Consider the following 13,178-nt stretch of genomic DNA (forward strand, 5'->3'; position numbering starts at 1 on the left):
ACATCTGCATGGATCTGAGGCATCTCCTTCTTTTGTGTTCTGTGTGCCCCCCTCTAGCCCCATCCTGGGGTGTTGTCTTCCTCTGGGTGGATGTCTGCATACATCCCCAGGAGTTGTCCCTTCACTGGCCCTGGAGCCTGTTTTAATGACGCAGAGCCACATGTATCTATGTGATTTCCTGTGGCACCAACTTCCAGCTGCATATGGCAAGGTAAGGAGTGAGAAACTTTGTATCATGAAATGATGACCCTTTCTCTAATGATCCAGGGGGGCTTACTTCCAGAGCTTGCCTCCTTCAGGCTGGTCTCCTCTGAGATACCCTTAGTAAATAGTCGCTGAGTGTCTCCAAGAGGCTCAGGATATAGCAGTGAATAAAAGTCTCTTTCAGAACATTAGTGTTAAGTGTGGGGTGGAGCAGACAACAGCTACATAAATGACTAGTATGTTGTAGTGGCCATTAGGGCCATTCACCAATATTTCAGTTCTCCCTTCCCTCCTTCTGGGCACACGGTAGATCTATACTTGTCTGGTCACATAAAGTAGGCGTGACAGTGTACTTGCTTTGGTCAATGGACTATGAGCAAGGCAGTGTGTGTCACTCCCAGGCAGAGTCTTTGATAGCCAGTGTGTGTGTGTGTGTGTGTGTGTGTGTGTGTGTGTCCCTCTTCTCTTGCCACAGCCATCAACAATGCTGCAGGTGATGGGAGTGCCTTCACCTAGGCTCAGAGTGAGGGATGTGGAACAGATGACTTGTGATGGACATGGAGCATGCATGAGGGATAACCCCCATGGTGACCTCTGGTCAGTGTTCCTCCAAGGGGGAAGAGAAGGGGATATTTATACATATGGTGTATATACATCTTTCCTGAGACAATGCAATTTACAAATTACATACTCTGTACTGAAATTCCATACGCTACAGAATTTTTTCGTAGCACATTTTAGCTGAACTCTTATCTAGAATCAACCTATGCTCACAATTAATGAGTGTAGTTGCAACAAGAACATTGGTTGATACAGTTATTGGTGTCAACGGGTAAGATGGACATGGGGCACTGCAGATCAGAGTGTTGGAACTTCACTCACTCATCAGTGAGTGACCTCTGCTGAATTGGGTGTGAGTTTTGAATATTAGAATATGGCCTCAATTTTTGTGCTAGCCACAGTGGGATGGCTGTACACATGGCATATTGGTAAACTTAATCTATATCACAAATATTTCCCCATCACTCTCAAGTCTAGACAAACACCAAAACCGCCAAAAAACAAACAACAACAACAACAAAAAACCAAGCCCTATTTGTAGCATTGGCAGCTCTCAGTAGTCACTGAGTAGACACTCACCGCCACTCAGTAGTAAATATTCCCAGCATGGCTGATCTCAGCATGTCCTCGCCTAAGGAGGAGTTAGGTAGAGTACAGTAGCCTATTTCCACCATGAGGATAAAAGAGACCTAAAGATCCTCAAGCTCAGAGAAAACACTAATATGTATTTATAATAACAATAAGCTATCAATACACATTGATAACAGTAAAATGTAGCAAAATAATTGAGAAATGATACATTTTGAGTATTTACTGCCTTCATTTTAAACACAATTTTTGTTGATTGTAGGTTTATGTAATTTAACTTTCAATAACAACTGGCTCATAAAATTTCCTGAAAATGTAACAATCCTCTCAAGCCAGTAAACGCTGGCTCCAGCTGACCACCGGATAGCCCTTTATGTTATAAGCTACTTAGCCTTAGGATCTGTTACCACAGCATGGTTCAGTCTGTTGTGGCTATAAATGGGGAGTGGTAAGTGCCATGGATAACAAATCCAGGTAAGGAGGCGGTCAGAGTACTCCTTCCTGAAAAGGTGACATTTGAGCAGTGACCTGAAAAAAAGTCAGGGACGAAACTATGCAAATATCTGAACAAAGATATCTCCAGTAGAGGGAATATTTTTCCATCTCTTTGTGTCTTCCTCAATTTCTTTCAGAAGTGTTCTGTAGTTTTTAGGGTATAGATCCTTTACCACTTTAGTTAGGTTTATTCCTAGGTATCTTATGTTTCTGGATGCAACTGTAAATGGGATTGATTCCTTAATTTCTCTTTCTTCAGTCTCAGTGTATAGAAATGCCACTGATTTCTGGGCATTGATTTTGTATCCTGCCACACTGCCAAATTGCTGTATGAATTCTAGCAATCTTGGGGTGGAGTCTTTTGGCTTTCTATGTACAGTATTATGAGAAGACAGACCATTTATGTAGTAGGACAACAGGGTGGGAGCAGAGTATGATCTGGAAGAGTGCCAGGAAGCACCAGGACACTAAGCAAGGAGCAGGATAGTGGCCAAGATAGGTTTGGTTAGCCTTGTTAAGGACTTTGCATTTGATCCTGAGGGTAGTTGGGAGCTCCTGAAGGTCTTTCTGGGAAGATGGGAGAGAGAAGGGGTTGGCAAGATGAAATTCACCTTCTGCACAAACTCATTCTGTGCAGAGCGAGGCCAGTGGATTGGAGGCCACCAGATAAAAGCCAATGAGACCTCCTTCCTCATCTAGCTGTTGCCACCCAAGCTCAGCCTACGTGAGACCAGAGTTGCTAGATCCTGAGGTGAGGACTGCTCTGTGTGTTTTAGGAGCAGCAAGGAGGCTAGTGTGGCTGGAGCAAAGAGCACAGGATGGGCAACGGTACCCATGAGCTAGATCACATTGGGTCTGCAGACAACTGTTAGAATTTTGGATTTTTTTCTTCAAGTGAGATGGAAAGCCAAGGGGAAACTTGGAGCAGAAGCCTGCCATGACTTGATTTTTGAAATGATCATTCTCTGGCTGCTAGATGGAGAACAGACTGTAGGAGAGAAAGAGAGGATGCTGAGGATACCAATTAGAGGTAATAATCTATATGGGACAAGATGGTGTACTTGGAGCAAGTTGATTCCAGTAGAGGGTAGCAATGGCCAGACTCTGGCAATCTCCCGAAGGGGAAGCCAGCAAGATTGGATAATGGGCTGGATATTGGGGTTCGAGGAAGGCATCAAGGGTGACTTCCAGATTTGGGATCTATGCAATTAAAAAGGTACAGCTGCCATTTACTTTCTAAAAAGAGTGAAGGAGAAGCAGATATGGGGGATGAAGAATTTGGCTGTGGACACTTTGTTGGAGGTGACTGTGAACACCCTAGTGGAGATTCAGAAGAGACCAAAGTTCAAGAGGTCCAGTGTGCTGACACATATGGTCGCTGTCAGCATGGAGCTTGCATTTAAAACTCTGGCACTTGGTGAGATCACCGAAGAAATGAATATTCCATGCTCATGGATTGGAAGAATTAATATTGGGAAAATGTCAATGCTACCCAGGGCAATTTACACATTTAATGCAATCCCTATCAAAATACCATGGACTTTCTTCAGAGATTTGGAACAAATAATCTTAAGATTTGTGTGGAATCAGAAAAGACCCTGAATAGCAAGGAGAATATTGAAAAAGAAAACCAGAGCTGGGGGCATCATAGTGCCAGATTTTAGGTTGTACTACAAAGCTGTGGTCATCAAGACAGTGTGGGACTGGCACAAAAACAGACACAGAGATCAATGGAACAGAATAGAGAACCCAGTAATCGGCCCTCAACTCTATGGTCAACTAATATTTGACAAAGCAGGAAAGACTATGCACTGGAAAAAGGACAGTCTTTTCAATAAATGGTGCTGGGAATTGGACATCCACATGCAGAAGAATGAAACTAGACCATTCTCTTTCACCATACCAAAGATAAACTCAAAATGAATGAAAGATCTAAATGTGAGACAAGATTCCATCAAAATCCCAGAGGAGAACACAGGCAACACCCTTTTTTGAACTTGGCCACAGCAACTTCTTGCAAGATACATCTATGAAGGCGAGAGAAAAGCAAAAATGAACTATTGGGACTTAAGATAAAAAGCTTCTGCACAGCAGCAAAAGAAACAGTCAACAAAATTAAAAGACAACCTACAGAATGGGAGAAGATATTTTCAAATGACCTGTCAGATGAAGGGCTAGTATCCAAGATCTATAAAGAACTTATTAAACTCAACAGCAAAGAAACAAACAATACACTCATGAAAAGGGACAAAAGACATGAACAGAAATTTCACCAAAGAAGACATACACGTGGCCAACAAGGACATGAGGAAATGCTCCGCATCACTTGCCATCAGGGAAATACAAATCAAAACCACAATGAGATACCACATCACACCAGTGAGAATGGGGGAAATTAACAAGGCAGGAAACCACAAATGTTGGAGAGGATGCGGAGAAAGGGGAACCCTCTTGCACTGTTGGTGGGAATGTGAACGGGTGCAGCCACTCTGGAAAACTGTGTGGAGGGTCCTCAAAGAGTTAAAAATAGATCTGCCCTACGACCCAGCCATTGAACTGCTGGGGATTTACCCCAATGATACAGGTGCAGTGAAATGCCAGGACACTTGCACCCCGATGTTTCTAGCAGCAATGTCCACAATAGCCAAACTGTGGAAGGAGCCTCGGTGCCCATCGAAAGATGAATGGATAAAGAAGACGTGGTCTATGTATACAATGGAATATTCCTCAGCCATTAGAAACGACAAATACCCACCATTTGCTTCGACGTGGATGGAACTGGAGGGTATTATGCTGAGTGAAGTAAGTCAATCGGAGAAGGACAAACATTATATGGTCTCGTTCATTTGGGGAATATAAAAAATAGTGAAAGGGAATAAAGGCTAAAGGAGAGAAAATGAGTTGGAATTATCAGAAAAGGGAGACAGAACATGAGAGACTCCTAACTCTGGGAAACGAACAAGGGGTGGTGGAAAGGGAGGTGGGCGGGGGGATGGGGTGACCTGGTGATGGGCACTGAGGGGGGCACTTGACAGGATGAGCACTGGGTGCTGTTATGCCAAATGTTGGCAAACTGAATTCCAACAAAAAAATAAACAAAAATAAAATAAATTAAAATAAAATAAAATAATAAAATAAAATAAAAGGTCCATCTTCTCTCCCACATCCCAGAACTTACAGAAACCATAATTCACTTCCCTGCAGTGCCTGGAATTGTTAAACACTTTTTACCTATTTTCTAAAGGTGAGCACAGAGCTTATGGCAGCTTTAACAGAGTTTCACAGTGTGGCTCAGCTGCAGGGTGTCTGTGTGTCTGAAGAGGGTCTACCTGCTGGGGATCCTCAGCTGTTGCCTGCCCTGGCCCCTGATCATGGGTCACCGCACGCCTCTCCGTCCTCTAGGCTGTGACAGTGTCCAGCCAGTGAGTATCACCTCTGGGATGGAGGCAGGCTGGGTTGGCTCGGGTTAGGGGACCCTGAGAGGTAGAGGTGTGCTACCCCTTGCCTACTACTCAAACCACAGTTACCTGATGGAAATGGCTGACATAGCAAAACCAGGAAACTCCCTCCTTGGAGGTCTCTCTAAGGGGGCAAATCTGGGTTGGGAGGCTGGGAAGGTGTGATCTGTGAAGGACTGCTGGTCCCCAGGTATAGGTGTCCGGGGTTTGGCTTTCCACGGGACAGGGCTGTGCTCTGTCTTCCTAAGCAGCTGAGCCCAGGTGCTTGCTTGGCTATGAACTCCAGCTGGGAACAAGATGACCCACACAGGACAGTCTGTTTAGAGCGCGTCCCACCACGATGGCTGTCAGCAGCCTGTTGGGAATGTGGCAGTGAGCATGAGGAACAAAACTGCAAAGATCTCTTGGGCGGATGATGTGAAACTTCCCCAGGGAGACGCACTTTGGAGCCCAGGACCCAGCCGGCGAGTCCTGCCAGGATCCTGCTGAGGGGGAAAGAGAGCAGGTCACTCTGGCCAGTCACCAGCGCACCCTGCGGCCCAGGCTGGGAAGTCAGCGGCAGCTGTGCGTCCCGGCCACGCGTGGCCCAGCTCCTGCATCGCCCCCACCGCAGGCCTCTATGTCTCCCGGGACACCGTGTGGACAGCACGTAGATGTCCAGCTCCGGGGTCCCGAAGCCACCACAGGTGGCCCTCAGATGGCACCTGGAGCCTCAGGCCAGCCCAGGTGGCCGGCCTGGGGGAGGCTCTGCGGGACGAGGTGACAGACAGGAAGGGCTGGAGACGCCGCCCTGGGGTCTGGGTCAGCAAGACACTTACCAGGGCTCAGCACACTGCCCCACGCACGCCCAGGGCGCATGAGCGTCCCCGATGAGCCCAGGTGCTGCAGGACATGAGCGGCCCGCCCGCTGTCCCGCCGGAGGGACAGATGTAAGCTGTGCGCTCTACAAATCCTGCTGCAGAAGTGCTTGCTGGCGGGGGTGGGGCTCCGAGGAGAGCTTCAAAATATAAATAAATAAAAGAAAGGGAAAAGGCTAGAGGGTTTTTTTGTTTTTGTTTTTGTTTTTTTTTAAGGCTAGAGGTTTTAAAGTGGCTATCAACTTGGAATCAGCGCAGACATTCAAAAACACTCACGATGTTGACATTGATAGTTTTTTTAGATTTTATTTATTTATTCATAGAGACACACTCCCACAGAGAGAGGCAGAGACACAGGCAGAGGGAGAAGCAGGCTCCATGCAGGGAGCCTGACGTGGGACTCGATCCCGGGTCTCCAGAATCACACCCCGGGCTGCAGGCGGTGCTAAACCGCTGTGCCACTGGGGCTGCCCGATAGTTTTATTTTTGAAACAACTCTCTTAGCACTATGACACCATTCGAAGCCCTTAACAAATATTTACTGTGTTCATCCTTGTAACAGTTCCGTGACACAGCTACTCGTATTAACCCTGTTTTACAGATGAAAGAGTGAAGCACAGAGAGGTTTCTTAACCTGCCCAAAGTCACACAGCCATGAAGAAACAGAGCCAGAATTTGAACCTTGTCCTAAGGGCTCCGCAGGGAGGAGTCTACGAGCCTGCCCCAGCCTGGAGGTTTGGATTTCAGGCCCGCAGGCTCCCCAGAAGGCCCGTGCAGAGCACCTGGAGGGGGGAGCTCCCAGCCACGTCTGTGGAGAAGCCTGGGCCACGGCCCATAGGCTTCACTTGGGCACCGAAACCTGGGGGCAGAGTGGGAGGGCGGGGGCAGGACCCCAGAGACTTCCAGGGGCTGCCTTCGCACATCGGGGGGCTCCTCAGCTGGAAACGGCAGCGGGGGCTTACGACGTGATACTCTCGAGAGTTCAAGTAGCACCAGTGTCACAGAGAAGCCAGCTTGACGCCCGGTGACCGAGACTGTGGCCTCGTGGCCTCGTAGAGCTGCCCTGAGAGTGGGCACCTGAGTCTTCAGGGAGGGGTGGGGGGGTGCCCCTGGGCGCTGGGCATGGCCAGAGGAGATTGCTGCATCGTAGGCCTACCTGGTTTTGTTCAGATTCTAGACCCTTTGACAGCAACGACTCTGAGCACCCACCCAGCTCTGGAGCACGGACTGCAGAGGAAGCAAATGGTCAGCATGACTGTAGCCATCTTTCGGATTCACGTTCCGGACAGGCAGACAGGCACTTAACTGTTAGCAGATGGAGCCAGTGGGCTGGAGCCGGGGCAGCAGGCAGGACGTGGGATGCTGAGAGGGGGGAAGGAGCTCTAAAGAGAGAGATGAGACTTTTTTTTTTTAAGATCTTATTTATTTATTCATGAGAGACACACAGAGAGAGGCAGAGTCACAGGCAGAGGGAGAAGCAGGCTCCCTGTGGGGAACCCGATGTGGGACTCCATCCCAGGACCCCAGGGTCACGACCTGAGCCGAAGGCAGACACTCAACCACTGAGCCACCCAGGCGCCCCGAGAGATGAGACTTTCAAAGATGAATTTCCCTTCCCATCTGATCAGAGCTTGCACTTGCCCAGAGACACATTGAGCTCAACCAATCTCCAAGAACAAAAGATTGCAGCATTTAATTTACTCACTTATTCAGTATTTGTCACCATCAATTATTTATTGAGCACCCAATAAGCATCTGGCACTGAGTTGGGTCATGGGAGGTACAGATTATGTCCCTACCCTCATGGCACAGTATCCGTATTAGAAAGATCACAAACCCCAGAGGCACAGTATCCATATTAGAAAGATCACACCAGCTGTGTGGCCATGGGCAAAGTGTTTAACCACTCTGAGTACCTTTGCCTCATCTATAAAGTGAGAATTCCTACCTCATAGAATTGTTTGTAATTTAAAAGAAGCTTAGTACTTGGCATGTGATTAAAACAGCGTTAGTACTTATGTTAGTCAAGGTTCTTTGCTGCAAGCAACCAAAGATTCTGATTCTGATGGATTCATACCCAAACGGGATTTTACTAAAAAGATACTGGCTGGTTCAGAAAATCCTGGGAGGCACGGAAAACAAGGCTTTAGCCCAGGCTCCAAAGGCAATGCCAGTAGGATTACTGCAGAGCTGGTCCACTGAGAAAGCCACCGCTGCCCACTTTCCCCAGCAATGCCAGGTCTGGGGCAGGCCCCTGACCTTCCAAACTGCTACCACCTGCCTACCTCACCCCCACCTCCAAAAGAAAGCCAATATTTCTGCCACTATGGTTGCCAGGAAAAAAGGGGGGGGGTGTTCTGGGCAGAACCTCTCTCCTCAGGTTGCCCTATGTGCAGAGTGAAGTCTCACATCTGTGACTCTGGTCTGAAGGCCCTGGGTCTCACCAGTGCCTGGTGGGCAACTGCAAAGACACCTGGGGAGAGCAGTTCCCAGGCCTCACCATAAAGGAGGTGAGACTCAGAAGGCTGGAACTTTGTGCAATAGAGCAAGGATGTTCTGCAAGTGCTGTGCAGCCAGAATGTGACACATGTCCACCGGAGTCCCGTGCTTAGGCTGCTCCCCAAATACACACCCAGCCTCTTGCCTGTCCTGCAAACTTGCGGTGGAGGTGCCCCAGACTTGTGTAAGCCTCCCTGCCCCCACTCCGCGGCCCTGACACACCACTGAAGTCCTCTGTGTGCATCTATGCACGTGTGACCCGCCCCCATCTCCAGCACAGGGAGGGTCTCAGGCAGAAGGTTTGGGGGGGAGTGTGGACCTCGAGGCTCCTGGGAAAGCTGCGGGGGACCGGCTAGGAGGGCACAAAGCAGGCTAAGCCTGCCACCAAGCGGTCATCCTGAGAACCACAGGAGGACCACGCCTCCCCTCCCATCTGGCTGTCCAGACCAAAAGCAGGGGGGTCTCCACCAGGGTCTGGGAAACGAGAGCTCCTCCTCCCTCTGCCCCTGAATTAGGTTGTCTAATCTGCCCAGAGCTCCAAAGGAGATAATGATTATCTAACATTCGTTTGGTGCCCTGCAGTGTACAAAATGCTTTCACGCAGTAACGATAGTTACATGACAATATTAATTATTGTTGCAGCAACTATCATCAATCGAGAGCGTACTATGTGCCAGAAACTTCAAAATCTCAACTCTTAATCTTTACAACAAAGCTCTGGTGAACAAACACATCTGCCCAGCAAGTGTCCATTTTCCTTTCTGCTCTCAATGGCACCTCCATTTTTGGGAGGAGGGTTCCCCCTTCTACTCCCAGGGCTTTTCTTGAAACTACTGGCAAAAAGCAGCTCTATGCTCACCAATCCCATAAGAAGAAAAGTCTTTGGGTGCCACCCATGGAGGGAAAAAGACTGCCTGAGATTGAAGCCAGCACACAAGAAGCAGAGGAAATCTCAGCGGTACTGGAGACTCCTAGATTCAGCTGTGCCTGCAAGAGTTTCTATACTTTTCCATTCCATGAAGCAATGTATTTCTCTTTGCTTAAGTCTCTTTGGGTGGGTTTTTTTTTTTATTTTTTACTCAAGCTCAGAATTCTATTAATTTCTATTTAATAAAATAAATTAGCATGTGGAAGCAGGGTGTTATAAGTAACAGATCCAAAAATGGGAATTGTGAAAGTCAAGGTGGTATGGGACATGTATTCTACACCACACGCCACTTCCTATTCTAAGTACTGAGGACGGACAAGATCCATGGTGTCCTGAGATAATTTGGGAGCCGAGAACAGCTCAGTGAGCAGATTAGACAACTGCAACCGGTGGTTAAGTGTCACACAGCAAATGAAGACAGCTCTGCGATGTGATGGAGTACGGGCAGGTGGCCACGTTAGGTTGGGTGGTGAGGGGATGGCATGGGGAGTTGTGCTCTGTTGATATGGTTACACCGGGGACTGCATTTCCCAGAACTCCCTTCCTTGTACGGTTTCAACTAGAGTTGGCCAAAAGAAGAGTTCTTGTGATGTTTGAAGGCAGAAGGGATGCCGTGTCCATTACCTTCTTAAGGACACTGTGCAGTCACGTGCCCTGATGGACAAATGCTGAGAGCCTCAGTGAGTTCCAGTGCCTCTCCTCCCTCCTCAAGTCCAGCTGCCCATCAGCATCCATCCCACCAGCCACCAGCTAGGCCCCGCTGCCAGCAGAGAATACACAGATGACGCATGGACATCTCCTTCACAGCTCCACGAAGGTGGTGGCTCAGGGAAGGAGGTCGTGCCAGCACCAAAAGTGAACAGGTTCAAGACCTGCTTTGGAGCTAGACTTCGCAGGACTTGCTGGTGGGTGAGAGGGAGGGGTTGACACGAAGGGGTTTCTGCCTTAAGCAAGAGGGCAGATGTTCTGAGAGAAGAAGTAGCATATCGAGGGTTGGAAACAAGAGTCCTATTTTGGACATTATGGTAGACTGAAAAAAAAAATAGCCATACTTTATTGGATTGAAAAAAGTAGCCACAAAACAATAGCCACAGCTCCTCCTGCTCATAACCATAAACTTTCATAAAAATTGTGAGTCCGGTGCAAAGAATTTTCTTTTTACTGAATGATTTGTTTCTGACCCGGTGTCCCATTATCTGCCAATACTTTACTATTTCATACAATCAAGGACATTCCCTTCCCTACCTAACCCCAATCAAAGTCAAAATCAAGAAATTAACATTGATACGACACTCTTATTCAATTTTTTTATTCAGATTTCTCCAGTTGTTTCACTAATGATCTTTAGAGCAAAAAGAAAATCATTTTTGTGTGTCCACCATTTACTCCAGGAATACACGTTTCATTTAGCTTCATGACCCTCATCTTTTTATCTGTCCTTTATTGTGTACCATGACCTTGATATTTTTGAAGGTCACAGGCCATTTCTTTTGTAACGTGTCCCTTGATTTTGGTGTGTTTGAAATTTCCTCACAAGTAAAGTCAGGCGAAGCCTCTTTGATTAGGGATATCACAGAGGTGGTAATGGGTTTTTCTCACTGCATTCCCATAAGGTAGCGCACAATTTCCATTCCCCTGTATCTGACGATGTCCACTCTGATCACTTAATTAAGGTGATGTCTGCCAAGCCTCCCCAGTATAAAGCTCCTCCTTTTCCCTCTGTAGTTAGTAAGCATTTGTCCATCGTGGTAGTAAATATCATTAATCAAGGGCTTTGTCTGCAGGGAGGGATTTAAATTTGTAAATATCCCATGCCTCATCCAACTTCCCATTGTGTTATCCTTTGTTTGTATCAGTGTAACTAATGGTTTCCTATTTTGTTCAATGGATTGCTGCTCTCATTCTTTCTCTTGATCCTCAAATTGTCCCTTGCCTGGACACTCAGTGAGAACCCATTCAAGCTGGCTTCTGTATCTTCTGTCCACGACCCCATGGTTCCTGAGTACCTCAGTGCTTGCGGGCATGGAATGTATGAGGATCATCTCATACCTTCTCTACCTCAACCATGCAAGAGGCTGAGAGGGGCATGTTGCATGAGGCTCCTCTAGAGTATGGCTGTTTCTCCATCTTTCCCTGGTTTCCATGACCTTGACAGTTTTGAAGAGTACTGATCAGATATTTTGGAGAATATCTCTGAATCTGGGTTGTCTGGCATTTGCTCGTGGTTAGATCTGGGTTATAGATTTGAAGGAGAAGAACGTCACAGAGGTGAAGTGCCCTTTTCATCTATCATATCACAGATGCACGACATCAACAAGGTCAGGTTGACCTTGGTCACTTGGATCAGGAGGTGTCTGCAGGTTTCTCAACTGTGAAGTTATGATTTTGCTTTCTGTATGCTGTTCTTTAGAAGTGAATCACTAACTCCAAGGAACACTCAAGGATCTCGAGAGAAACGGAATTCTCCTTGGAGAATTATTTGAATTATTTGAATTATTTGGAATTCTTCTATAATGAAGATTTGTAGGACAGAAGTCTCAAAATTTATTTTTGCTGTGACCCCGTCAGTAGTCAAGTGAAGCCTATGGATCTCTTCTCAGAATAGCATTTTAAAATTTAATTGTATTTACTTAAAAAAAAACCCATAGGATTACAAAGAAAAACAATGGTATTGAAATACAATTATCAAAATATTTTTTAAACAAATGTGTGATGTGGTAATAAATGTGTTTATTAATACATCCAAATACAAGTCCTAAGCAGCATGTCTAGTAACTACTGTAATTTCCAAGTGTTGCTGAGGATAAATGATATCACAGCTTCTGCTAACACTACTGTGCTTTGTTGCCCGTATTCACGATGGGAAAGAAGGAGCGCTAATTCAGTGACAGGTTTCTAAAAATAATCATTTTTTTCCCCAAACAAGTTCACAGGCTTCCTGAATTCTATCCACAGATCCCCTGGGAGAGTTCGTAGACTAGAAGCATCCAAGATGATAGAGATGTTCTTGGAAAACAACAACAACAAAAAAAGCGGGAAGTGCCAGCACAGCAGTGAAAAGTAAAAGGAATTTCACCCTCTCTAATGACAAAAGACATGCAAAACAATCCACTTATCACACATTTTCTTATCAGACCACTTATCACCTTTTTTTCCTCAGGAAGCTCTATACTCAACGTGGGGCTCAAACTTATAACCTGAGATCAAGAGTCGCATGCTCTTTCCACTCTAGCCAGTCAAGGGCTCCTATCATCTTTTAGAATGGGGAAAAAAAAAATCAACACTCAGTGCAGGTGAGGATGCTGTGAAACTGGCATTCTCATACACTTCTGGTTATAGGGCTAATGTGTACAAATATGTGCAACCCATTGAAAGGCAATTCAAAAATATTCATAGCCATAAAAAGTTCAAACTCTTGATTGAGAAACTCTTCTGAAAAGCCACCCTAAGAAATTAATCCTAGATATATAAAAGGATATATTTAGAGAGGCTTATGGCAGTATTTACATCAGCGAAAAAAAAAAGATTACTGGTTACTAAAAATCTTAAAAGGAGGGTAAGGAGTCAGGTACAGCACAGTACACGGAC

The sequence above is a fragment of the Nyctereutes procyonoides genome, unplaced genomic scaffold, assembly GCF_905146905.1.
Source record: "Nyctereutes procyonoides isolate TBG_1078 unplaced genomic scaffold, NYPRO_anot_genome, whole genome shotgun sequence".
NCBI classification, from domain to species: domain Eukaryota; kingdom Metazoa; phylum Chordata; class Mammalia; order Carnivora; family Canidae; genus Nyctereutes; species Nyctereutes procyonoides.